The sequence below is a fragment of the Microcebus murinus genome, chromosome 26 (genome assembly GCF_040939455.1).
Source record: "Microcebus murinus isolate Inina chromosome 26, M.murinus_Inina_mat1.0, whole genome shotgun sequence".
Taxonomy (NCBI): domain Eukaryota; kingdom Metazoa; phylum Chordata; class Mammalia; order Primates; family Cheirogaleidae; genus Microcebus; species Microcebus murinus.
This window is the reverse complement of record NC_134129.1, coordinates 10,722,387-10,749,931: the sequence shown is the minus strand read 5'-3', so window position 1 is coordinate 10,749,931 and position 27,545 is coordinate 10,722,387. Positions and strand designations below refer to the sequence as shown.

Genomic DNA, 27,545 nt, shown 5'->3' with positions numbered 1-27,545 from the left:
GCGTGAGTGTGCGTGTCTGGAGAGCGCCCGTGCCTCGCTCGCTCTTGGGGAGTCGAAGAAGAGAAAGGACCGAAGAGACAGCGGCGGCGGCGCGGAGCCCGGGGCCGCGCGATGAAGCTCCCGCATGCCCGCAGCTGCCCGGCCCGGCCGGCGAGCTAATCGGCCTGCCCCCGGGCTCGGGGCTCGCCGGCCCCCGGGACCCAGCCCTCGGCGGCCCGGCGCCCGCTCTGCCCGCGCGCCCCCGCCGCGCACCCGGGAAGGAGTTTGCGTGGCGCTCGCCTCGGCTCTCGGCGCAGCTTGCGGGCGCGAGAGGGGACCCTCGGCGCGGAGAGAACCGCGGGAGGAGGAGGAGGAGGAGGACGGTTTGGCGGAGCAGCCACCCCTGGCCTTCGCGGCTTCCCCTACCTATTCCATCGCTCCCGCTCCGAGGCGGCAAGGGGAGGACGAGGAAGAAGAAGAAGAAAGAGAAGGGGGGTGGGGTGGGAGAACTGGATATAAAGATCGGCTGGGGGGATGGTGGAAGATTTTTGGTCTCTCCAGCAGCGTTTTTTCTTAAGCAGCAGCAGCGGCGGCAGGAGGAGGAGAAGCAGCCCCAGCTATGACTGCCGCATGTTAATCGCTGCCGCCGGGGTCCCCGGGCTGCTGCCGGAGACAGAGCCTGACTCCGAAGTTGTGCAACTGTGGACTGGGAGAGACATTTGAACCCTCCTTTCTCTTCGCTCTGCTTTTGCCCCCTTGGGGCGTGTGAAGCGCGGAAACGTAAAGGAAGACCAGCGTTTGGCTCTTTATTTCCCGTTCCCTGTTCCCTCTCTCCATGGCTGTGTAGCTGAAGAAAGGGGAGAGAGACTTTTTGTTGTTGTTTCCTGGACTGGGGTCTCCACCCTCCTGCTGCCTTCTCTGCGCCTTGATTGTCGTTCTTTGCCGCGCGTGGCGGGGGTGTCCGCGCTGGGGCCGGCCCGTCTTTGCCCCGGGCTCGATGGCTGGATTGTGGAAACTGCACCCGCCTGCAGGTTGTTGAGCAACTGATGGGACGAGCTCAGGCGCTGGCGGTTACGAAAGGTATTTGTTCTTCGCACTCTTGGTGACAGTGGTCGCCCCGGCCGGGCGGGCAAGCGAGGGGGTGCGGGGTCCACGCACACTCGCCCTTCCCTTCGCACACTCGCCCTCACGCATACTCATCCGATCGTGATGCGGGGCGGGAAGGGAGCTTCCTGGCGGGTGGGCGCCCGGGTTTGGCACGGTTTCGAGGTTTCCCAGCCATTAGGCGGTTTGGCGGCCACGGGGGACGAAGGGAAGAGGGGACCCGGCACATTGGCCGCCGCACACGCTGGGGAACAGGGACGATTTCCACCCCGGGAATTTTTCCTCCCCTCTCCCCCCGGTGCCTTCCCCCGGTGGGGGCAGAAAGCGGACGAGGGGGTGCCTTTTCCCCGCCTGGCGGGAGCTGGTGCCGCTGGAGGCGGGAGCGGGCTGGAGGACGGACAGGGACTGGGTGAGGAGCTGGGCTCTGGGCGGTGGAGAATGCAGGGCGGCGAGCCCGGCGTGGTCCTCCCTCGACGCCGGCCTGGAGCATCCGATGTGGCGGCGGTTGCCGGGTCGCGCCCCCGAGTCGCTGAGCCGCGCTGCCTCCCTGCACCCCGCCTGTCGTGTCCCCTTCGCGGCAGTTTGGCGGAGACCTGCGTGCCGAGGCTTTGTTAGGCGGGTTTGGCTGCAGAAAGCTGCTACTTTCGTGGGTGGCCCGGGCTGTGCTGGCTGGTAGTGGGCACTGGGCGGGGGGCGGCGGTGTTGCACGAATCCGGGCGGCCGCGGCGCCGGGGCGGGGTGGGCAGAGCTCCGGTGGTCGCGGTTGGCGGGTTACAGGTAGAGGGGAAGGCACCTCGGCGCGCCTCTCGGGAGCAGGAGGAGAAGGCTCCGGGTTGCAGCGGAGCGTCAGTGCTGCTGCGACCCAGCCGCCAGCCCCACGTCGGAGCTCAGAGGCTTAGCGTGCCAGGCCCCCAGCAGCATAGGTGGGTGTGTGTGCGCGTAGGGGTGAGGGCGACCTCCTCCACCAGGGTTACTTGGCAGCGGGGTCGGCGTGTGCTTCTCTGTGTGTGTTTGTGCGCCCCGGGGAAGGCAGGGGGATATTTGCGGGGATGGCAGAGCTGAGACTACTGGAGCTGAGCTGGCTTATTGAAATCAGCTGGGATCCGCTTAACTGGAAAATCTGGTTTGAGGACGCCACCGGGCCCCCCACAGGGTTGCAAGAAAGCCTCACAGTGTCCCCTCTCCCCCGGAGAGGCGCAGCTCAGCGAGATGCGTGAGGCGCGTGAGAGTGGCTGGTGCAGCGCTCGACGCACCCCAGATTGGCCTTTACGAGGACCTCATAAGGTAGTCATCTCCCTAGCAGATTGAAATAATCGAGTCAAACCAGTGTAACACCTGGTCCCTGGAATGCTCTGGCCACTTTCCTCGCTCCCATAGAAACCTGCGCTGCTTTTATTTATGGCCAGAGATACCATAGCAGTTGGGCTAACTGGAGGCTGGCGAGCCACCTCGGGGTGTCTCCTCCCTGTGTCTGCCTGTGATCCTTGCCTGCGGTAGTTAGAGCACATTGTAAACAACGGTGTAAGCGCCCCTGCCACCGTCTCCTTCAGAGCCCAACCTATTGGTGTCTGTTGTGTTTACTTTCCTGGCTGGATTACTCATTAGGAAGTATAAGCCGCCTTGCACCTCTGATTTTACATCCTTCCAGCCAGCTGCTGGGGAAATGAGGAGACGCATAGACTCTGGCAGGAAGGAAAAATTGCCTTCTGTGTTTTGCTCTGAAGTAAATAGGCAGTCTGCTAATTTTAGTGTCATATGGGCTATCATCACTAGTTAAAGAATGTCATCGTAGAATCTGCAAAGAAACACTTCTTTAGTAATTTTTCATTTGGAGACTTTCCTGTATTTCCCCATGAGATTAAACAGAGTTTAGTCAGATTTCCCTGGTATATTTTTCCATCTGTAATGGTACTAAATAATCTGGACTTCTGGCACCCAGTTTATCTGTATGTGGATTACAAATAGAATTGTCAGCTCTTTTATAGTATCACTAAAAGAGGATAGCAGATAATTTGTGTAGGAGTTAAGAGGATATTTGTATTGAAATTTCTCAGTTCTGTTTCACCCAATCTTTTTTTTTTTTTTTGTAACTGAAGCAAGGGTAAAGAATGTACAAAGATAAAGACAGCTTATAAACTGTTAATTTTACAAGCTAAACTGCTTCTTAATTTCAATAATTAAAAGATAATTAAAAGGTATCAAATCCCTTAGTTCTGGATTAGCTCTGTTTGGTGTTTGTTTCAAATGGCTGTGTCCTATTTTGTTTAAAAAAGTATAGCACCGTAAATGTAAAGGGGTACTTTGTTTTCAGGTACAATAATTTCTTTTCTTTTTTCTTTATTTCTTGGACTTAACTGCTTGAAAAAGCTTAGGTTGCAAAACACAAATACTTAATCATTGATGCCTGACTTTGAGTAAGTTATATTTTTATAAGAGATATTGCTAGCAGCTGTCACCTTAATAGAAAACTTAGAGAATTATGATTTAATTCACGAGTATCTAGCTTCATGTATTTGTTAGGTGGCATGTGTTAGTCTTTACACTTGCAAATTTACTGAGGACTAAAGAACACTTGTCCTTCCATTTTAGAAGATCTAATCACAATGATTCCCAGTCCTTACATTAGAAGATTTGATCAGATCTGTTCTTTGTTTCCTAGCAGCATGTGTTTCCTAGCAGTCATACATTCCACAGGTCCTGATGTCATTAGAACTGTGTCTGTCAGTGTTTGTGCTGTCTTTAGCTGAAGGTGAATGTGTCAGAGTGTTTGAATGCCATTCCACAGCACTTTTTTATCACTTAATGTTCAATAACCTGCTCCATTGGCATATCCGGTTGACTGGACTATTTCTACAAACCCAGAGTAGGAGGAATGATTAATGCAAAGGTTTATGTAAACTATTTAATTTTTTTTAGATAGAGATGTTAGGTTGCATCAGGCATCCCTGGCCTGAAGAGTGATATGCCAGCATGTGATTTGCCTGATGGATAAATGCTTTTGATGTCTCATTTTAGGTTGGTTGGTGTGATTATCCCTCAGACTGAAAGTCCTCCTCAAAAATATGAATGAAAAGTCTTTCAGAAATGATTTCCTTAATCATGATCTGCTTACATTTTGTAGATTTAAACATTCCTTTCCACAGGGAATAATAGCAAGTATGGCACTTACTGGCTGCGGCTACTGTGCCTGGCATTGTTTCTACCAATTAGGAAAGGCAATTTTTTTTTTTTTATGGACCTGATTTACCTTTCATTCTTCTGTGAGCTATATCCAAGAGAATCATAAATAGTAGACAAAAAGACTATAAAATCACAAGGATTTAAGTTAGTCAAATATTAATAATATAATGCAAAACTGAATTGTTTTTCAGATTTGATTTGGACCACTTTAAGCATTGAAACTCTCTTTGAAAAGGGCTGCCAAGTAGAAGTGACAGTTACTGTTAGAAGTGGGGCATTTTGGCCCAGAAATCAGCGAGGAAAGCTGATTGTGATTTTCATATTTAGGATCAGTGATTTTAAGAAATGGTGTGCAGCCTTAATTTAGCATGGTGTGAATGGCTAGAGCGTTTGGAATTAAAGGGAGATGATTCTTTAAGTTTGGCAAATGGCTATTTTGCCTTCTGTTTCTTAGATTTGCATTACATTCAAAATGTGCATTTGTTCACTTAGGGATGAACCCTAAAGACTCAGGCTATATTGTAATTTAGCTTTTGTTTGCCCTCAAGGACATATTTACACTTAGATTACTATTGCATTTATGTTTTTCTTTTATGCAAAAATGCATCTCTTTATAGAATATCCTATTTTATAATAAAAAAAAACTTACACACTTGAAAGGTCCTGCTGATGTTTTTTTTCTTTCTGTGTGTCTGTGGGGGTGGGGGCCACTAGGAAGTTGTTGATTAACGGAGAGACAGATCTAGATTTTTCATTCACTGTAATTTTGATATTGATGTTTATTGACATTTGATATAGTGTGAGCATGCCTTGAAATAGCACTTATGAATCTTAAGACATGCAGGTTTTTCACCAAACTCTTTAATGTCATTACCCTGGTTTGAGAGTCAATGTGGCCCAGTAAAATTAACTCTACTACTGCATAAGTAACCAGGTATAATTTTTGTCTTAGAATTGTGAAATGTGCTCATTCATTCACAAGTACAAAATAGAAGAAAAAAATTAGTCCCACTCTGAATTAATTGAACTTCTCTATTTTGAGAGAGGTGGGTGAAAGGGGACAGTTCTTTCTGTATTTGACTATAACAGGTTCTGTAGATCTCAATAAATCATGCATTGCCTATTGACATTAGAAACAAGAACTTAGTTTTAATGAATGTTTTCATAAGAGTGATTACTTACTGAGATTAGAAGTTAAAATTTCGTCCATATTATTCAGGACTTTAAATGGACTACTGTGAATTGTAATCCTGTTTGTTTTCAAAACTGTCTTTGAGATGGAAAAATAAATGGCCCAACTGAATATTTCTGTCTGGTAAAACTTCTATGTCAGTTATTTTGTAGAGCAGATAATGATCTTACATCAGTGTTCTCCAAGTGTGTTCTGGGAAACTCTGTGATCTCTGACACCGTTTCAGAGGATCTGTGGAAAGAAAACATTTTCATAATAATGCAGAGGCATTATTTGCCTTTCACTCATTCTTTATGAAGTGTACTGTGGAGTTTTCTAGAAGATGTATAATGTGTGATGACATCATTGCTTCGGTTGCTTATGGCATGTGGGCTTGTGTATTTTTTGTGTTAGAATTTTCCCAGTTTATTAATACATGTTGATAGTTATAGACAACGTAATCAAAAGTCACTTTAGGTCATTAATTTTTAAGAGTATAAAAGAGTCCTGGGACCAGGAAGTCTGAGAACTGCTTAAGTAGACCTTTTCAAGATCTGCCTCCTTATACTCGGAAATGTCATCCATCTGACCACACAAGGAGCCATCTACGATGAGAAAACTGGATGTTCAAGCTGTAAAAAAACAAAAAAACATAGGCAGGTTGGATACTTTTTTATCTTTGATTTATTAATTATTTGGCATTTTCAGTATTTTGTTTCCTAAAAATCCAATGAGGAAAGTTTGTTTTTTGGTTTTTGGTCCCCATTTAGTGAAGTGGAAACTTTAAAGCTGCAGATCTTTAGCATCATCTGCTGATGGCTCTGGGATGGCTGCAGAGGAGACAAGGAGAAAACTTAAAAACTAGGCCCTGGATCTAGATATTCTGATATCTAGAAAAGCAGAATGGTGTAGAGGTGAAGGGAAGGGGACTCTGGAGTGTATTTGCCTAGGTTTAATCTATTTGATTTTGGACAAGATTCTTGATCTAAGCCTCGATTTCCTGATATGTTTTAATAGGTTTAACAATTTTACCTAATTTGCAGATTATTGTAAAGATTTAATGGGTAAATATATACAAAGTGCTTAAAACAGTTCCTGCTACATAACAAGAATGTAATTATTGCTGCTGTGATTATTATCATTATTAGGTCTCATGAGGGGGTCTTAGGAAACTTTCACCAGTTCCCCATGTGATTCAGATATGCAATTATGTTTACATGATTATTTTATAGAGTATGTCTTAAAATGTTAGTAAATTTAAAAGTTTCATATAAAACATCTGGGTTTTTTATTTTATACTTGCACTTTAAAACTCATGAAGGGTTATTGGTATTTTTATACGGGAAGAATTAATAAAACACCTTTGTTAGCTTGAGCTAAGTTTCAAGTTGGGTAGTGAGTATGAATGCCCAATTAAAACTAGATTTCAAAGACCCTAATTGAATATTTATGTATCTTGGGAATTATTAGGGAGGAAATCACTTTTCTGAAGTGATATCAAGACAACTCACTACACTCTTAATCTGTTAATCACTATCTAAGCACCACAACAGGCCATTTTCAGTGAAAAGGATCCTTGGGGTAATTATATACTGTAGTTCAGTTTGTGCGTGGTGATATCCTAACTAGTAAAAGAAGCTCCACATACAGATAGCTTTACTAGATGGCTGCAGTTTAACTGGGGAACTGTAATACTTCTGAATGGGGTTTTGATGGCTGTTTGAAAAGTTTAAATTCTAGATGTATTTACAAATCATATATATTTTGGGGGGTTAGTCTGTGTCTAGTTATAATTTCTGTCCCAGGCCTGTCACTATGAATTTAGTACTTATAGCTACTTAATCTCCTCCAGCACTTTGGTTAATCCTGACTCAGTGCTGTAGAAACTAAATTGTACTCCATAGATGGGCATAGCTGGGCATTGTTTTTAGCTATGAACTTCTCAGACATGGCCTTTGGACTGAGTCCCTTGAATACAACCTCAATTGTGCAAGTTTCTAGATTTGTCATCTCTATCTGTAAAATAGAGATAATGAAATCCATGTTGCCTGTTTGGAGTGAGGAACAGGAAGTAACTATTAAAGTACCTGGTAGTGTGAGCATTTAATGCATGGTCCCTGTTATAGTGTTATTAGAAATGTCCTTGTATGATATGAAGAACATTTAGCTAAATCAAATATTTTCTTAAGTGAAGAGTTTTTGATGAGTTACGAATGTCAATAGCAGTGTCTTAGGTGGTTGAGAAAGATTTTGTATTTTGTCTCTCCTATGTTCTCTTCTTTTTCAACCTTTTAAGTACCTATTTTTGAACTGTTCCTCTTAATCTTAAATAAATGTTAGGCTCTGCTACTACTTCCCCACCAAAAATCATAATCCTGACAAATATATTTTTGACAACCACCAACGACTGTGTCTAAAGATTGGCTTTTAAATCAGGTATAAAATGAAAATAACAATTTCACTTAAGACATTTTAAATTAAACACTTGATCATCTTTTCACATGGTGTCAACAGCTTCTTAAGCTTTAACTACATGAGAGTGTTCTCTGATGTTGTAACCAAATCAAGTCATCACCATAAACTTCCAAGATTTAAGGATGCTCATATTTTTAAAAGATTTATAGTCTCAAATTTCAAGTCCTCATAGGATTGCTATAAATGCGGATAAACCCGTACAATTCAGATCCCCACATTGCTTTAAATATTAGAAGTATTGAAAGTCTCAAATAAGTGCAAATGTTGGCATTAACATCTGTATTTCAGTGGCAGTTGCCAATAACAGAAGTTACTAAGATGTGTGACTTTATAATTATCCAGCATGTGTGTTAGAAAGGATAGGGTACAACATAGTAGGTGGTAAAAATGAATGGAAAAAATAAACTGCACTTTGAAAACTGACTTGCTAAATTGTACCAGACTTAAGTGTTTTAAAGTATGACTGGAGACAATGAAAGCCATGGATAAATGACCTCCCCCCCACCCCGCCCTCCTTGATCAGCTTGTGTTGATGTTTACGAATCCCGCAGAGGCAGAGTGTGTTACTATTCAGGACAGCCCCAGTGGCTCCACAGTAGCCTGAGCCTGTGAGAATAGTGGAGAGACTCAAGCCCAGTTTTTGATGTTCTGCATGGGTGGATAACCTGAATACTAAAATGTATTCCATTGATGCTGACCCTGTAAGAGGGTTTTCAACAGTCTCTTGTTTTGTTTTGTTTTGGGTTCCCCCTCCCCCCTTTTACTTTTCTCAGAGCTCTTCCAAAGACTTTTGGATAAGAGGAAATGGTCTTGACTTACGGTCATCTTTTTGTATGAGATTTTATTTCTGGCAAGAGTAGAAGGGTTCAACTGGTTTTCCTGAACACCTTTTGTTTTTTCCAATTTTCAGTATTCTTGATTTGTCAAGGGCTGATGGTTGGTGTTTGAACCTTGACTCAGAATACTGATCATGACTTCAAGGAGTGGACAAAGAACCCATTGAGAAATAGTTTTGTGTTAATACAAGGCATGTGTGTATCTATAGACTTTCTCCTTTATATCAGCTTTAAATGTTCAGTTGAGGCTGTCCAGTGAGTTATAATCATATTATTAACTGTAGTTGACTTTGGAAGAAGAGCTTAGGTAGCCATTTTCTTTAAAATAATATACAATCATCTTTTGAGTTTTAAGCAATTTCAATTAAATTTCACTTTCATTTTCAATAATTTTTATGCATGACAGTTAAATATTATTTTAGAGTCATTCCAAAATGGTGCATATTTTGAGAGTATCTCTATTGTTATACATACTTAAAGTCAACTTAAAAGATTTAGTAGAATGGGTGTATGTATTCATTATTTCTCTTTTAATTCCCAAGATTCCTTCAGCTAGCTTTCAGCTAACTTATTGGGAAGTTACTGTGCTTTCACGTAGAGATTCCTGGGGAAGGATGGAGGTTTGCCTAGGTATCAGAAAAAAAAAAATCAGCACCTTGAATATCACTAGGCTTTTGCTTCAGTTGCTTAACACCTACCAAGCCTACCACTTTTCCATCTCTCTGACTATTGGGTTCTTTCCCTTTTGCCACATTCCAAATTAGGTACTCAGCTTTATACCTAACTACTATCACCAGCTTAGTGGAGTCAGTAAGGATAATTGCAGTTGCTCTGTGGATGGACAGATAGTTAGCTTGAAGAAGAAAAGGCTCAATTAAGGGAGAGAGATTCACAGAAAAAGAGGTCCTGATAATATCTCATGTCCACTGTAGTGATCCTTTATTAACTGAGATGAATCGGGCATTGGGAGGAATTGGATAGGAAAATCCATTAAAAATGGGTTTACTCTGTTCCTGTAAGTGGCCAAAGTGATTGTGGAAAATGATTCCCTACTTACTTGACCAAGAAATCCCAATAAAATCGTGCAAATCAAGGGCTTCAAATCTTCACGTTCATTTCAAGGGCACCCAAGTCATCTATGAAACTGCCCAAATTATCAAGGTTCTGCATCAGTAAAAAGCCACCAGATATCTGAAAAGTGACTCTTTATTGACCCTGCATGTACCATTCCATCCTACAGTGGTGGAGTTGCCATTGTACAATGCCAAACAGGGGAGCTGGACACAGGTTTGGTGGCACAAAGAGTGCTGGATTTTTCCTGCACATGATTAAACATGGAGAGAACAATGCTGATCTTACAGTTTTAAATGTAGATTATCTACGCATTCAGTATATCCAGGTGAACAGAATCTCCAAGTGTGCCATCTGACAGTGCTCATGGTTGAATTAACTCATGTATGAGCTTCACTGGTCACATTAAGATGGTCCTTACTGAAAAGGAACAAATTGTTCCTAAACCAAAAGTGGTGAGTGCAAAGAAGAAAAAATCTCAGAAGAAACCGAAGAAACAAGAACTTACTAGGTGAAGATAAATATAGCATAAAACAAATGTGAATAGAAATAAAAGAAAAATGGGCTTACAGATATGTATCCATCTGTTTGAGACATATAACTATTTTACACTTGCTAGTGTACTCATTTTGTCATGCTTCTGATGGGAATATGTTATTAAAGTAAACCTCTTTAGAGGCAGGGTGTTCAAAACTACCTCAAGCAGGATATTTCAAATAATTGAGTATGGATAACTTTACAGTTGCTTAAAGAATCCCATGAAAATATACTTCATTGTACCCAATAATGTTATTCAAATGACAGCTGTCTAATATAGATCCATTATTACAAAAACCAGTGTCTGGTTACTGTTTAATGCTGACACTTGACTAGCTGAGAAAAAGTTGTGCTTCAAAGCTATTATTTGAATAACTTTAAGATTCTCCTAAATTTATGGTTTTATATATATGCAAAACAAAGTTATATTGAGTTTTCATTTTCAGGATCAGCTCAGTATAAGGAGTAACATGAAAATAATTTGGGAGATTTTTAAAGGTTAATAGAAATCTTAATTAGAAGAACTTTCATGTACAGTGACCTTCCTTGTTGCAAATCCTTAAAGAAGAAAGAGCACTAAAAATTAGTATGCCGTCAACATTGTATTTTTATGATTTGACGTTATTAAGCAAACTTTGCAAGTATTTCTTTTTCTGGTGCATTTGATTAAATGTGTGATCTTATCTTGGTGGAATAGCCTGCTGGGCTGCAGACAGTAGTGTTCAGAAATGAAATTTGCTTAGAGCCTCTGAGCAGACATGTATTCAATGAGACCTTTCTTGAATAATAGATGATAGTGAGATAGCAGTGGTGTGTGTGTGTGTGTGTGTGTGTGTGTGTGCTTGAATTTAGGGGATGATGAGGATAAAGCAACAAAAACAAAAAATGGGTTATGAAAGCATTAGGTTTATAAGTGAGAAATTAACCTAATTTATTACAAATGAATGAACAGTCTGTATGAGGGACTCATAGTATCAATGTCAGAGGGCAATGTGTTAGTCCATATGCTTGGTTTTCGTAATCATGCTGTGTTAATTCCTTGCCTGCTATTCTCTCTTAGCTTAGTAGATGTTATTTAGGAATGAATTTTTGTTACTGTCTAAATGTATGTCATTTATGTATGCTGTTTAGATTCTACTTGGGTACTAGTCACGGCTGAATTTTGATTCCCATTCATTCTTCCCAACATAGCTAATTGTACATTCTGAAGATCATATTGAAATCTTTTTCTGATTATAGTACATGCTGACATTGAATACCTTTGAAATATAGAGAGACATAAAATTAAAACAGAAATCACGCAATATATCATAGTGGTGTACTGGAGTTTTCACAGATTATTTCATACTTTCACCATATTATCCACATCTGTACTGTGTGTATGTATGTTCTAATGGAATTGAGATTAAACTGTATAGAGTTTGTATAATTCTCTCCAATTTCCTAATCCATTAATTTTTTGAATGCATCATTTTAATATTATAAAATATTTTATGGTGTTAATACATTATGATTTATTTAAACATTCACTTATATGAGTTGTCATTTTTTGCTAGGATAAACGATGTCACAGGAATACATAAGTGTTGAAAGCTTGGCCGATTCTCTGTTTCTATAGCACAGATTTCATTGAAGTATAATTACTAGGTCAAAGAATAAATGATCGTCGTTTGACTTTTTCTACTTGGTTACTGTGATCCAGATGCATTTTTGCCCTCTGTAATTAGTCTTCCAAACTTTTTGGAAAATCATTCTTAAGAAATGGTAACTCTTAGTTACATATAGTTTGTAGTTACTCTTGGTTATATATAATTAGTAAAATTAGTAACTTTTACTATTTGGTAATTCTTCAGTATTACTAACTCTGTTATATATACACCAATATGTAAAAGCTGAGGTCAGTAAAATTGTCAATAATAATGAAATTTACTAGCTATTAATATTTACATACAGCTTTGCCTTATGTCTTTGGATTTAACACAATATTAAGACAAAACTATACAATGAATGGGATTCATGAATTAAGTCCACCAGCTAATTAATGTTCCCATAAACTTTCTTAGATTCTTGTTCTGCTCTGAACGGACCTCTACTGTCTTCAGTTCATCTAAAGCATCAACTTAACAAAACTCTTACCAAACCTCTTATGGAACAAGAAAATTGGGGATTAGGATTATTATTCTAAAATTCAAGTATGAAGAGTAGGAGTAAATTGTCAGTAAACACATTTAAAGTAAACGAAGTTTGTCTATAAAGTGAAACAGGTCAATAAAGAAAAGTAAACTGAACATTGTGGCTTATAATGAATAAACATGAACACAAGTTTTGCTAGGTATAAGGTCAGCTGGAGATCTGTCCTTAGGAATAAGAGTTAGATGCAAAATGTGAGGTGTTCAGTAGTGCTTAAGTAAAACTAAAGAGGAAAACAGCAGGTGGATGATACACATTTTAATCGTTTTCCCAGTAATGCCAGCGCCTATTGTATTAGATTTCATTAGTTCATTCTTTGATCTGGAGGACTAATGGTTCTATTTTATTTAAACAGCGTATTTGTGACTTCTTCCAATTGTAAAGACATACATTTAAGGATCATTTCTAGCAGTCAGAGTGTAAACCTATTCTACTTTCATGATCTATATTTTGTTTAAATCTGCACCAGAGCATATTTATGAGACAGAGTTTAATGCTTGATAAATAAATGATTATATAACTGCATGAATGTGCTTTATGGACCTAGAAGAAACAACTGAACATGAAAGCAGTTTCTGAAGTTACCGTCGTAAGATAAATTTAAATGCCATTGAAAATTGCTCTGTACACGCACGTTGAATGATAAAGGCATAGAAGGGATCTTACGAGGCACACTCTTCCACACTTAAGTTAATATTTTTTAAGGAAACTAATCAAGAGTTGAAGTGACTTGCCCAAAGTGACATGGCAGGTTTGTATTGCGTGCTGCCTTCTATTGAGGAATTTCTCAGTCTTGCATTTGAGAGTTCTCATTTCTGACTTAAGCATGATAGGGTCACTTCCTAGCTGTATCAAATTAATCATAAAACTTCTACAGGTCTATTTCATATATGAATAGGGGGTAGAGTAGGGAGGATCATTTCTCTCTAAAACATCCATGAGATAAAATAAAATGGTAAAGCTCATTAAAACAGCATACATCTGCTTGCAAGTTAAACTTTCAAAACAACCTGTAATAAGTAGTTGATTTTATAAGAATTTTTACATTTCATCCTCTAAGAGCTAAGGCACAGTATGATATGTGGTAATAGCATATTTAGAAAAGATTCACTCTTTTTGTAATGGTTTAAAGAGAAAGTGACATAGTGAAGATACTTTGCATTCTTTATAACTGTTAAGCTGTTAAGGACTCTGATAAGTTTATTTTTAAATATTTAGGATGTTAATTATATTAATATTAAGGATATTAAGTTTTTTCACAATCATTTTAGGATTTGATATAGTTATATCAACTTTCTTTTCCTTATGTTTACATTACATTTTACATTCAGAGCTTTGGGCTCACAGTACTGTTATATGAACACAGTTCCAAAGTCTCTTCATTTATAAAGCAGAATTTACACATCGAGTGTCGAATACTCAGTGTTCCCCTTTTACTCCTTTTTTCATATGACTGAATTTATTTACATTATCACAAATTATAAGTTGTAAGCATTGTATTTAGTTCTATCTATGTTAATCAAATGATTGTTACTAAAAGTAACGCACACATGTAGAGAAGTACAAAATACAATAATAAAATATATATAAATGAAAATCAAAGAGGAAAAAGAAAGAGTGTAATTTTGGGAGTCAGAAAAGCATCATTTCAAACCTCTGTGCGATGCTAGAAATGTTTACCAGTCCATGCTTCAGTTTCCTCATATGTGAAAGAGGGATAATAATTACCTTTCAGAGTTATTGTGAGGATTAAATGGTATAATATACATAGAACATATAGCACACTGTACATGCTTAATCAAATTTGTGTTAAGTTTTTCATTAATCTGTTGAAGCTGATAATTTTTCCAAAGTGGGCTTCCAAATTCTGTTATTTTCTGCAGTTTTCAAAAGACTAGCTTCATTCATCAATTTTATCGTTGACTATATATTGGTTGGAACCAGATGGCTGCAGGGTGCTAGGGATGTGGAGCACAACATGGCAGAAAGAACCTCTGATTTTATGGTACTTGCAAAATCATGGAAATAAGAACAAGTACACTGCTTAATTTCTATTTAGTTAAAATTGTGGCAAGTGCTACACAGAACAAGTCCAGGATATTATGAGAGTTTAGCAGAGGATCAAAACTTGTCTGAATTGGGAGGTAAGTGAAATCTGGAAAGACTTTGCAGAGCAAGGGACATTTGAACTAAGACATGAAGGTTGACTAGGCAGCCCTCGAGAATGTGCTGTCTTCACATTCTGTCATTAGAAGAGCTCATCACACACCCAAGCATGTTCTAGTGGAGGAGGTTATTACCTTGATTTGGCAATAGAGACAACAAATTTGAAGTTTTCATCTTATGGAGAAAATGAGTTAACATAGAGGTGTTTTTTTTTTTTTCTGTTTTGATGGTAAAGGTCTTCCTCTGTCTGGGCTAGAGTGCACTGTTGTCATCTTAGCTCACTGCAACCTCAAACTCCTGGGTTTAAGCCATCTTCCTGCGTTAGCCTCCTGAGCAGCTAGAACTACAGGCATGCACTACCATGCCCAGCTAATTTTCCTTTCTTTTTCTTTTTCTTTTTTTTTTTTTTTTTGGTAGAGACAAGGTCTTGCTCAGGCTGGTCTTGAACTCTTGACCTCAAACAGTCCTCCCACGGTGGGGTGGACTCTTAGAGTGCTAGGATTATAGGCACGCACCATTGTGCCTAGCCAAGAATGTTTTATGTCAAATGTCTATCTGTAACGTTAAATTTCAGAATGTCATACAGTAAACCCTCTATTAATCATAAGTAATGGTCAGGCACTGCGGATTTGAGATGAGGAATACTTAAGACCAATATAAACATTGAAATCAAGATTTCATAGTTTAGTTTTGGAGATGTTTATCTATGCATATTGTGACTGGTTGAGTTTTACTCCAAAAGGTTGGTTTCTACTCATTCTTATCCTAACTTCTCCCCTTCCCCATAGACTAAGTAACTGGCATCTTTTGGCTCCGAGGAACTGTAGGAATACCAGTGCTAAAGTTTGACAGTGCTAGAGTTATGACACTACTTGTCAAGGAACAGCAGTAAAATATCTATCTGGAAAACAATTGTTAAGAGAAATGTGGTATTGTCATTTAGCAAAGAGATTGTAGACTTTGTCATCTCCCCACTGCTAGGATTAAGATTGTCCTTTAAATTTTGCAGGGGGTGGAAGGGGGGGGCTTTCCATAGTTTGTGATAATCTGATTTTATTTAGAACAAATTATTTAATATTAATAGTGGAGTATATTCTAGAAAAAATGATCTTACTTTAGGGGTCTTTGGGCAAAATGATAAGTGGTTTAGGAAAGTCATCTTAGTGGAAAAACATTTTTAATAGAGGGAGGAGTACTATAGTAGAAGATATATTTAGAATCATTAACCTTTTTCATTTATCAACAAATTTTATAAGTGCTTCCTAGGTGACAAAATTAAACACAATTGTGATAAATATTAAAAAGAAAAAAAGACTATTTTACTAAAGCATTTGACCCGGGAATCTCAGGCAGTCTAGATCAGAGAAGGTTTTCTGATCCTGCTAGCACTGGAGGATACTTCAGGACTGGCCAAGCAGGTAGCCTTCCTGAAGGAGAGGGAACCTCCTGTCTCAAGAATTAGAGAAAGAAGCACCTCAGTTTATGTGAGGAACTTGAGGGAAGGTCAGAGTAGCTGGAACATAAGAACTGAGGGAAGAAGTGTTGTGAAATCTGGCCAGTAAGGTAGGATTCCAGAATTTTGTATTTTTTAAGGTAAGCATTTTGGACTTAAGAGCAGTGGGAAGGCCATTAAAGGTTTTAAGCACGGTAATAAGATCAGATTTTCATTTTAAAAACATGTCAGCTGGTCTGTGTAGATGTCGTTGGAGAGGAGGCATCAAGAGGGTACGTGGAGAGACTAGTTAGATGGGAGTCCTGATGCTTTTCAGCTGGGCCACGTAGGACAGATCATGGTCCTTTCTGGTCTCGATTGGTGTATAAAGAAGAGGTCTGCATTTAATAATATCCTTTCAACTGTAATATGCTGTACTCTAATTTCATTATAAAGACCTGGAGGATCTAAGTGAGATGGTGATCATTTCTTAAACGACCTCATCTGAACTTGTTACTGTTTTTTTTTACTGATCTACGTCTGTAATATACTGTTGTAAATATAATGCTGTATCCCATTGTTTAATCAGATGTATTTTTTTTTACCTGAATGTTAAAATCCATTCTCTGAAGACCTGTAATAGAACTAGAAATTTTAATACATTTATATTTTTCAATGCTACATAAAAATAATAAAGTCAGATGTTGAAACTGCATTTAATTTCCTTGAGGGTTCAAGCCACAAAGATCTTTTATTTTGGTTAAAGTGGTGGTTTATTTATAAATCCCCTTATTGAAATCAAGGAATTCCTATTTTAATGATAGTAAAGACAATAGTACATTTTTCTTATAACATTACAGTGGTTTGATATTATGAGTGACAAATGCCAAAAAGTTGTCTGTATTATTTATCAACTTCTATGCTACTTCAGCTTTTATGCTTTTTCATTAATGATCGAAATATTTTATTCTTCCCTTGTGCTCTGTCCTCTAACTCTGCATTGCTCTTTGCTATATCTCTTTTATGGCATTTATGACATTCTGCCATGGCTTTTGATTATTTCTCTTCTTGTTTTATACCTCAATGAAAATATAAATCCATTGATGGCTGGAAATGCTTTTAGTCTCTTAAAAACCTGGAGTATCTGATTATGTAAATGAGGTTTGAGTTTTTTAAAGATGGGAGAGCATGGTATGTTAGAATCACATCAGATGGGAAATGTGTCATACATGGTTTGTAAAGTCAGTAGCACAAACTAGTAACTTGGTTTTGTCATGATACTTAGTGATTTAGAACATGAACTTTAGAGTCAGATGACCCTTAGCTGAAACTATGGGACTGCCATATAATCGCTACATGACCTTGGGTCATTTCCGAAGTCTCAGTTTACTCTTTATCCTAGGGCTGCTTATGTCTATTTCAGGAAGGGATTATGAGAATTAAATTTATTCATGTATTGTAATACACTGCCGTAAGGTTTGGTCATTATATATATCAGAGTCAGATGGGAAAAATCAGTGCTTCATGTAGAAAATTGGAGTGGAACACAGTGATTCCAGCCATCTCCTTTTTTTCTCCTTCGTTCTCGATCTTTTTTGTAAGATTGACAATACATTTTATATCTGTTGCTTGCAATCTTCATGGCCTTCCATTTGGAATCATTCTGTCATGTTACTTCATGTAAACCATACTATCTTTTTTATCTCTGATTTATTCTGAAAGGAATGATTATCTAGCAATTTATGGGATACAAATGGAACCCTGAATACTTACAGGCACTGTCAGATAAGCATGCCCAAAATAGCTTTATTACTTATTTCTAATACCTATGTTTTGTAAACATATACAAAATACATGCAGAGTATAAAATACAATTTGTATACTTAGTGTTTTAGGGCAGACATAGTCTTCCTCTTTCCCCAATGTACATTTCCCCCACCTCAACTATTTTTGGCATTTGAAGAAAATTATCTTAAAGGTACCAGTTTAAGAAAATAATATTGTTACTGTTGCAAAGAAATACTGTGACAGAAGACAGGGTATGAGCTCAGCATCATGTTTTTTGTTTTTTTATTTTTCTCTTGTCACCCAGGCTGGAGTACAGTGGCATCATAGCTCATTGCAACCTCAAACTGGAGGACCAAGTGATCCTTCTGCCTCAACCTCAAGTAGCTGGGAATATAGGCAGGAACCACCATGCCCGGCTAATTTTTCTTTTCTTTTTTTTTTTGTACAGCTGAGGTTTTGCTCAGGCTGGTCCTGAACTCCTCGGCTCAAGCAGTCCTCCTGCCTCAGACTCCAAAAGTGCTAGGATTACAGGCGTGTGCCACCATGTTTAGCCTCTTTATCTTGAAAAATCTCTTACATTGACTGGAATACAGTTCTTTAAACATGTTATAAAATAATTATGGATTATAGTTAAGTAATATTTAGCAACTTCATTGGACACTGTGGGGAAAATTATGTATTTGACATGCATAATGAAATAGTATTGTTTTCCAGAGTATTTTGAAGCCAGGTAGGTATTCTGAAAGTACCTGCATGTGTATATGAACTAGGACTTGGTGCCTCTTTATACTTGGCCTGTGAGAACTTGCCCTTCAGAGGTAGGCTTGCAATATGATGTCAATAATTTTGTCCTCTCAGATTGCTATTTCAATATAAGATATTCTGCTCTTTATAGTATGTAAAAGAGATGCAATTTTAAACTTGACAGCTGAAAAGGAATTTTTTAAAACATAAAAACACTAAGATTTTTGTTCTGGGTAATCAAATATATGATTTTATTTATAATCCTGACTGCTCTAAAAGTGAATTAGTAATTTTTCTGTGTTCTTTAGTCTCATTAGAATTAATACATTTATGGTTAAACTGCCTTATTAATTTATTTTTTCTGAATAGTGTATTAAGAACTGTTAAGCACATTGTGACATGTTTAAACATTTAAAAAACTTATATTGGATAATTTTGGGTAATTGTGGTAGCAAACCAGATGTTGCTACGTTCTTATTTAATCAGCGATAAAAAATATTTGCAATATAGTTTTGTCTAGCTGTCAGCTTAGATAAATGAATCCATTTCAATCAGCATGCTCCTAGTAAAAAAAGGGAGGGATATAATAACATTATTCTAGCTACATTTGTTGAAAATAAATATTAATCTTCTGTGTGGTTAAAACCATGCTGTGCCAATTCCATCATAACCGTAATTGCAGGGAAACCTTTTAAATTTTTTATTTTTGTAAATTTTACTTATTTTCAAATCTTAAGGCATTGAATTAGATTCTACTTTTCATTTAGATTAACTGTCCATGTAGGTTTGTGTTGCTGCTGTATTATCTTGAGATTACTTTTTAAGATATTCTGGGGCAGTTTATTGTCCAAACATAAAACTGTGATGTGGTCAAGATTCTTTTGGTACTGAGCACAAGCTATATTTTTACCTTTCTTTTATATCTGTTGTAATTTGTGGGAGACGTTTAAATATTAACTTTTTTGCTTTTAAAAATTTTATTTTTATTGATATATAATAATTGTACATATTTACCTGGCACATAGTGATGTTTGGATACATACAATGTATAGTGATCAAATCAGGGGAATTAATAGTCATCTCAAAGACATGATAGATATTAATATTTTACATACTCCTTGTCCTCTTTTTTTTCTATAGCATTGGTTAAGACAGACTACTTGCTTCTATAGTTGTGCTGACTTCTCAGAAAATGTTGCATAAAGGAAAATAAAACTCAGACTAACAAAACAAAATAAGGAATAAGGCCCCCCAAAATGTTAACTTTAAGCTCCATTGAAAATGCCAGTGAGAGGAATGGCAGGGACTCATGTAGGTTCAGGGACCAAATTGGTAAGGAGTGAGTTTCCATATCCTGGTCCTTTTTTTTTTTTTTTTTTTTTTTTTTTTTTGAGACAGAGTCTCGCTTTGTTGTCCAGGCTAGAGTGAGTGCCGTGGCATCAGCCTAGCTCACAGCAACCTCAAACTCCTGGGCTCGAGTGATCCTACTGCCTCAGCCTCCCAGGTAGCTGGGACTACAGGCATGCGCCACCATGCCCGGCTAATTTTTTATATATATATCAGTTGGCCAATTAATTTCTTTCTATTTATAGTAGAGACGGGGTCTCGCTCTTGCTCAGGCTGGTTTGAACTCCTGACCTTGAGCAATCCGCCCGCCTCGGCCTCCCAAGAGCTAGGATTACAGGCGTGAGCCACAGCGCCCGGCCTTATATCCTGGTCCTTTTACTGTGCAATCCAGGAAGGTAGATAGGAAGACCTAGACCACAAAGTGAATAGTTTCCTCTTAAGATAATATCAAAACCATCTCACTTTCCCAACATAATAAAGTTTGAAATTTAAATTTATATTGTCTTAGGGGCCTCTAGTATTGTATAAAAGGAATTGTGATAAGGGCTTTGATATTATGCTTAAAATTTTTGATTTTTGTCACATGTATAGAAAGTAAATAGGGAAAATTATAGTAGAAAACCACTATGAGCTGTCTTAATTACCAGAACGAACTGATTATTCCAGTTCATGTGCATGTTTGCCTAGCTATTTATTGAGGAAATACAGAAAATTAAGATTGAAGGTAGAATTTTATTTTCCACCTATAAGAATAATTCTTAAGGATAAGTTTCAGATTTTTTTTGAATGTCAGATTCTCTCTCTCACCTTGGTTTTATTCATAGTCTCCTCAGAAAGCAAGTTTTGAAAGGGTTCTTCTTAATTGATGGATTTAAAATTGGTTGGAAGCACTTCACAAAATTCTCTTTGGAGAGACATTAGACTGCTGAGGAAGAGGCTGAAATGATAGGTATAGTTTTTATTATCTCCTCTTGCTTTTATGGCATTTGGAGGAAAGAGTGGAAAGTACATTTAATGGGCTCTTTGCAGTTACAGATACAACCTACAATATGGGCAGTGAAAAGAGAGAGTGGTGCAGAGTTGTCCTTTTATGGATTTCTTTCTGGGTCTTCTTGTTTCAGTGACTTGATGAATGAGAAATAAAACAATAGTCTCAGCTTCTGGAACACAGTGGTTTTGAAAGTAGGTGTAGAACCAGACTGGTGAGTGGTGGTGTCTGTCGGTCAAATGCCTCCACTTGTGTTTGAGATTTATATGTCAACATCGTGGGTGTTTTGCCCACACACTATGGGGTAACAACTCATATTTAATTTTTATTTTTTTCCTACAGTGTTGAGGGTGTGTGTCTCAGTGTTTGTGACTTAGTGGTTGTTTGGGTGTTTTGGGTTACGTTGTCATTCTTACATTGGCTACATTGGCTAGTTTCTGTCTGCCTTACTATGTCTTATGAAACACAATAGAAACAACAATATAGAAAACAAGCGATCAACTTACAAGAGCAGAATTCTAACACATCCCACACTTTAAGTGAAAGGGATGGTTTGTAGAAGTTTCCAATTATACCATTCAGAAATGTGAGTTCCTAACGTACTAGGTAAGTGTCTTTGTATTTGTTAATCTTTTACTTTAAAATTTTGATACATTGCTTAATGAGTCAGTGCTTTTTCTACTCATAAACTTTCCATATTGATATATTAGAACTTATTTTTGAAATAATATTTGAAAACCATACTTTAATTTTCATTTGTAAAAATAACCTTTATGTATATGTGTGGGGCCTTAAAATCAGATTTGATGGAAATTTCATATCTAATAACTACTTTTATCATTACTCTTTTAACTTCCAGAAAAGTTTAAATGTGTTTATTTTTCATAGCTAAAATTTGTTAGGTAAACTTATAAACATCTAAAGTGTGTTTCATACCTTTATTTGGGTCTTTATTTTTATTAAATATATTCTTCCTGAATGTGGAAGCCACCCTTTAATTTTATAGCTTTGACACAGTGGTGGCCAGAAACTTTAAATGCACAGGTTTATTTTGGTCCTTGATTTAAAAAAAAGTCTTCTAAATTACAAATTTATTGCTTCTTACTAAAGCATTATGCGTTTGTATTTTTTTAAACTGAAAACTGAGTCTTTCAGATTTTCTGTGGAGGAAAGAAAAGTTGTTATAAACATTATATTGCTTAAGGCCAGAAAAGGAGTGTGTGCCTGGGGAATAGTATTGTTTAAAATGTGTAAGTTGAGGTTTAACAATTCACAGTGGTCACGTAGAGGTGCAGAAATGAACACACAACAGCTTTCTTGAATCCTCTGTGGAGTTGGTGCAGGTTCAGTGGGCCTGGCTAACTCTAGCCCCATAGTCATCAGGAATCCTTGTCAGGGCCCCTACACGGGGAATGGTGGACTTCCGGGGTCTACAAGCACCTTCTCACTGCCTTCTCTGACTGGATAGTAACACACAATGTCCAATGTCTTCTGCAAAGCTGGTGGGACTTGAAACCGTTTGTATGCAAAAGGAGAGGATCTTCTTGTTCATTAAACTTCATCTTCTCAATATAATGTCAGCCACCGCTGCCTGCATGAACCCCCTAACATTGTAGAGAATGGGGGAGGAGCAGAGCACCCTTTTCTTTCATACTCCTTTATCTGTGTTCTCTGGTCTTCTCACTTGTAGCCCAGGATCTGCTTTGTGTTTTAGCCTTGGAAAAAGAAGGGGGGGGGGGGAAAGAAATGACTCTTGTCATTTCACCCTGACAGAGTAACTTAACCCTGAAATTTAGTAATTTGTACTCTGGAGCTTTTAGTGTAGCTGCCTGGCACAGTGGAAGGGCAGTCCAGTAATGCCAGGGAATGGGAACAATCAGGTTCCTTTAGTCTTACATGGTTACATGTGGCTTCCTGGTTGGTACCAGGCTCATAGGTTCCCAACCAAACCTACCTTCCTGGAGTTGATGGCCCCACAGTTAAAGGGCTGTGTTGGACGGAATGTTTTAGAGACATATTCAGTGTTATGTAGCTAATGTGCCAATATATGGCCTTCCCATCTCTCCACCTTCTCATCCCTATTCTAACAGGGGTACGCTTGTTTCTGCCCTCATACTCTTCAACCTCAGTGCTATCCTGGAGTATAAACATAATGTCATTTAACTATCAAGTGATATGATTCATTCTGTAAGATGTATGCAAGTCAGTGCCAATACCATAATCAAGATTTATCTATATGGGTGTAATGACAAATACCACCTTGTAATTCACATTAGCAAAATATAGATGAATGCACTTTAATAAGCATCAGGTGAATAGGCATCTCTATTTTTACTTCCTTCTCCTTTTCCAGTGATAGTCAGTTTCATTCCTGAGCTAAGCTTGCCTCATTTTTAGAGAGCTCAGGTCTTTGCTTCTGAGCCCCAAGTCAACAGTCAAACTCACTCTTCTTTCCGTGGCTCAAGCCCAGCTCATCAAGTTCTTTGGATTTGGTTCTATATCTGTTTTCTTTCTTGGCTCATGGTCAGAGTGAAAATCCAGTAAATATTTCCCTTGTCTCCCTTAATATCTTTTCCATCGCTGCTTTCTGTCTTTTTTGTTCCCTGAATTCTTTTGCTGAAAGCTCTCAAGTTCTCCTTTCTCTGTAACAGCTCTCATCAGCTCCCACCCCCAAATCCTTGTCTCCCCATGAATTAGCATCTAGAATTTATGGGGACTCATCTTGGGTTGCATGTAAGTCACTTGCCCAGCTTAGATTTAGCTCTCTATTGTTCCTTTTCCGTTCAAATATTAGCATAAATATTAACATTTCTAAACCCAATTACAGTTATCCTGCTTCCCATCAGACATCAGCACAGCCTTCCTTCTAGCATTTATGAGGGATGTCTCGGAATCTATAGTTATCCAATTGGCTGAGATTAATGACTACTTTTTAAACAGAAAACACTGTGGGTTTATTTTAGCTTATTAAGTAGGCAATCTTGCATATTTAGCATATTTAGCAGGAAATAAGTCATTTCAGTTCGAAGTGTGGGAGACAAGAAAAATCTTTTTTTTTTTTTTTTGAAATGTCCCATTGCTGTCTATAATGTCAAAAATCTCTTGTTCTCTGTATGTGTATATGTATGTGTGTGAGAGATTATTTTAATGTTAGGGTTGTTAATAGCAGAATTGAGGTTTTGATGTATAGCAGAAGTGAGTTCATTTTATGACCCTATTCAGGTTCTTGACCATAGGTGAAGTATAAATACCACTGCTAAAGTGGTAATCTCCAAATCGTAAAGTAGAATATTTGTGACCTGTGTTTATTTGCCTTACTTTATGGGATGATGGAGGAGGTGAAAACGCTGAGAAGGTTTTACTTCTTCAAAGTGCCTATGAGACGACTTGAGGGGTAGGTCAGGTGGGAATGTGGCACAAAGTCCTCAGTTCACCCCTTTTGAGGATGGGTGGGTGTTAATGGAAAAGACAAAAACTAATGGATACTTTATAAAATCCAACTCTTTGCTACTGTCTTCAGAATAAATAAGAGAATATAAAAGTGTAACCTCGTTATCTTTATAAATTGAAATATTTGAACTCTCATGAAGGGCCAATAGCAAAGATACCGTACTGCAAAGTCATATTTGATCTTTTAGATATTTAGAATTTAGTAGTCTTTGCTTTGGGAGTAGGCTATGTATCTAAATGCTTATGAACTCTCCATTTTAGATTTTTTCTTCTGCAGTGTAACATGAATTACAGTGTCTAGCACTTAATAGGGCTTCATAAATGCATATTCTGTGAATGAAGGGGTAAAACTTGGTTTTGCCTTGACAAAAATATCTATAGATGACTTAGGGGATTTTTGTCTCTTGTTCTGCCACCTCTTTTTCTTGGAAAGTCTTTTTTATCTCTCAAAGTCAATCATAAGAGAAAAGAATGATCTGTTTTTTAATTCTTTGAGCTGAGCCTTGGAATTTTATAACTAATGAAATACAATGTTTTTCCTCCCACATTCAAATGCAGCACTGAGATTCATTCATGGATCCGTATTTTAAAACTATTTTGCCAAAAATCAAAGGTTAGTAAGCCCTAATTATTAATCACAGTATATGCTGTGATATGCTGATATTTTAAAGCTTTGGATGTTTGAAATGGTCATCATTTGATGTTCTGTTAACATCTGGACTGCTCAGCGAGCTACTCTAAAATTTTGTTAAAAGAATTAGGAATTGTTTTAAACTTCTTATTTTGAATCAATTTTCGACTTAGAGAAAAGTTGTTAAAGTAGTACAAATAGTTCCCATATACTCCATAATCATCTGCCCTTGACGTTACCATTTACGTGACCATAGTACAATTATCAAAATCGGGAAATTCACATCAGTACGATACTATTAGCTGAATTGCAAATTTTGTTCAAATTTCACCAGCTTTTCCACTAATGTAGTAGGAGTCTTTATAAAATGTGGAATAACTTATATTAATGGTTGAAACTATGTAAAGTTGATAAGTTTTGCTATTATTTAGTTTTTTAAAAAAGTAATGACAGTTTTAACAAGCCTCTAATGCTATGAGGATGATGTTCTTTTTTTCCTTATCCTGAAGTATATTTTTGAATGTTAGCACTTGAGAAAAGGAATATCATTACTATTTTAGGAAACCATTAAATATTACTGATGCTAACATTTTATTTTTATTCCTATTTCAATGATCTTTTCTGTAGCGTGACAAATGCTGTAATTCCAAATGGTTGTGGATATAGAATCAAGTTAAATATTCTAGTCTGACGTTTAGATCTGTAATACTATGAAAGTTATATAACTCATCAATGTCATCAAGCACAATAACCACTATTTATATAGTAGGGAGTTGGTAAAATGTAAATGCTCCAGATTAAAACAGGAGAGGAATTTTAAGAACAGCAAACCCTGATTGATGAAAATTTGGATTATTTGCAGAAGACCTTTCTTAGTCTTTAACACTTTTAATAACCTATTATGTGGAGAAACTTGTCTTAATGTCTGATACTATGCTACAACATAAATTAAATCCCTCTTATTTTGTCAACAGCATTTAATAGATTGTCAGCTCATTGAGGGCAGGTTCATTTCTTATTTATCTTTGCATTCTTACGCTGAGTGTGGTTTTGGCATGTGTACAGATACAATAAATGTCTATTTGAGGGGAGGCTGTAATGTAGAGGAAAGCAAGGGCCTTAGAGGTGAGCACTGCTGCTCTCGTCTGCAGGTGAGGGCCTTGACCATTTTAAGGTGACCTTAAAGAGTTATATTCTTCACTCTCACCCAGCCAACTGTTTGCCCAGTAGACTCAGCATTTCCTGTGTTTGTGTCTTTGCTTATGTGCATACTTTAACCTTATCTGTTCATGAATAATGAATGTTTATAGAAGGGCCTATGCCAAGTGAGTTGTACAGATAGGAAATTTTTGAAGTAAGTCTTCTAAATAGTTGCTAATACGTTAATGAACTAATTACTCTGGGAGCCCTATCTGGACACAATTAGCTTTGATGATATTGTTTTGAGACAACTTTAATTTTGGGCTAGTAAAGATTCTTTTAGATTTGAATTTTAATGCATTCTATCTTGATCTTCCTGATCTTCAGATCAACACAAGGGTTGCTTTTTTATTTTTATTTTTGGCTAAATGTTTTTCTTTCAACCTTATATTTGGTAATTTTAATTTAGTAAACATGTGAAAAGAAGCCAGACTAACATCAAATGATTATATAAATTAAAAATCTAGAATATGCTTTTAAAAACTTATTTTAATGTTTGATCTTTGAGAATCTCTAACCAGGAGGGCCTAAAAATGTCTGGAAGTCAGAATGCCCTGAGTTTGGGTTTTGGCTCCACCAAATTCCTAGCTTAGCCATGTGATATTGAGATTTCTGAGTCTCTTAAAAATTGGGTATCCTAGTAGTATTTATATAAATGGTATTAAAATGAATGAATATCTGTAAAGCACATAGCATAGTGTTTGACCCATAAGGACCCAATAAATATTAGTTATAATTCTTTAAAGATGGTATAATTTTAGGATTTTTAAATCACTATATACCACAGGATAATATGTTGAAAAAGTATTGAGGATAAATTAGTAGAAATTATTATTACTGGATGATTAGAAGTGATATTATTGAAACTCATATCATTTAATTTTGATATGCTTATTATTTTCATTTTAGATAAAGAATAGACTTGGTTTACTTTTGGATGAATTTACAGATTATCATAACACATAAGTGCTTTATCCAAATAAGGGCAGGAATGAGCAACCATACCAGTGTGAGGAGGGAATAAAGAGAACTAGAGTGGGTGGGAATAAATTAGAAGTGGTGCAATGATAAGAAGAAAGCCATAAAATAATGGTGTCTTTTAATAAATGTATTCCTTACTACCATAGTAGTAAAAACACTACTATAGGGGCATTTTTATTTTACTAGGTTCCTAGAATAAGAATATTGCTAAATCCAGCAAAGTAAAAAATTCAAATGAGATAATGTATGTAAATATGCCTAAAGAGATTTAGCCA

The 27,545-nt window shown here is 37.7% G+C and overlaps 1 protein-coding gene across 15 annotated transcripts in view; it reads left to right on the top strand.

The window, feature by feature from the left end:
* The first annotated feature begins 229 nt into the window (after positions 1-229).
* The window catches only part of ADGRL3 (adhesion G protein-coupled receptor L3), a 780,724-nt gene continuing 753,408 nt past the window's right edge, over positions 230-27,545 (top strand). For 7 of the 15 annotated variants that reach the window (XM_075997934.1, XM_075997930.1, XM_075997923.1 and 4 more), the window contains exon 1: positions 234-1,059. The gene's annotated coding sequence lies outside the window, so the exon portion shown is untranslated. Of the gene's footprint in view, positions 1,060-27,545 lie in introns of all 15 variants that reach the window. The other 8 variants (XM_075997928.1, XM_075997922.1, XM_075997924.1 and 5 more) reach the window with 4 other exon arrangements.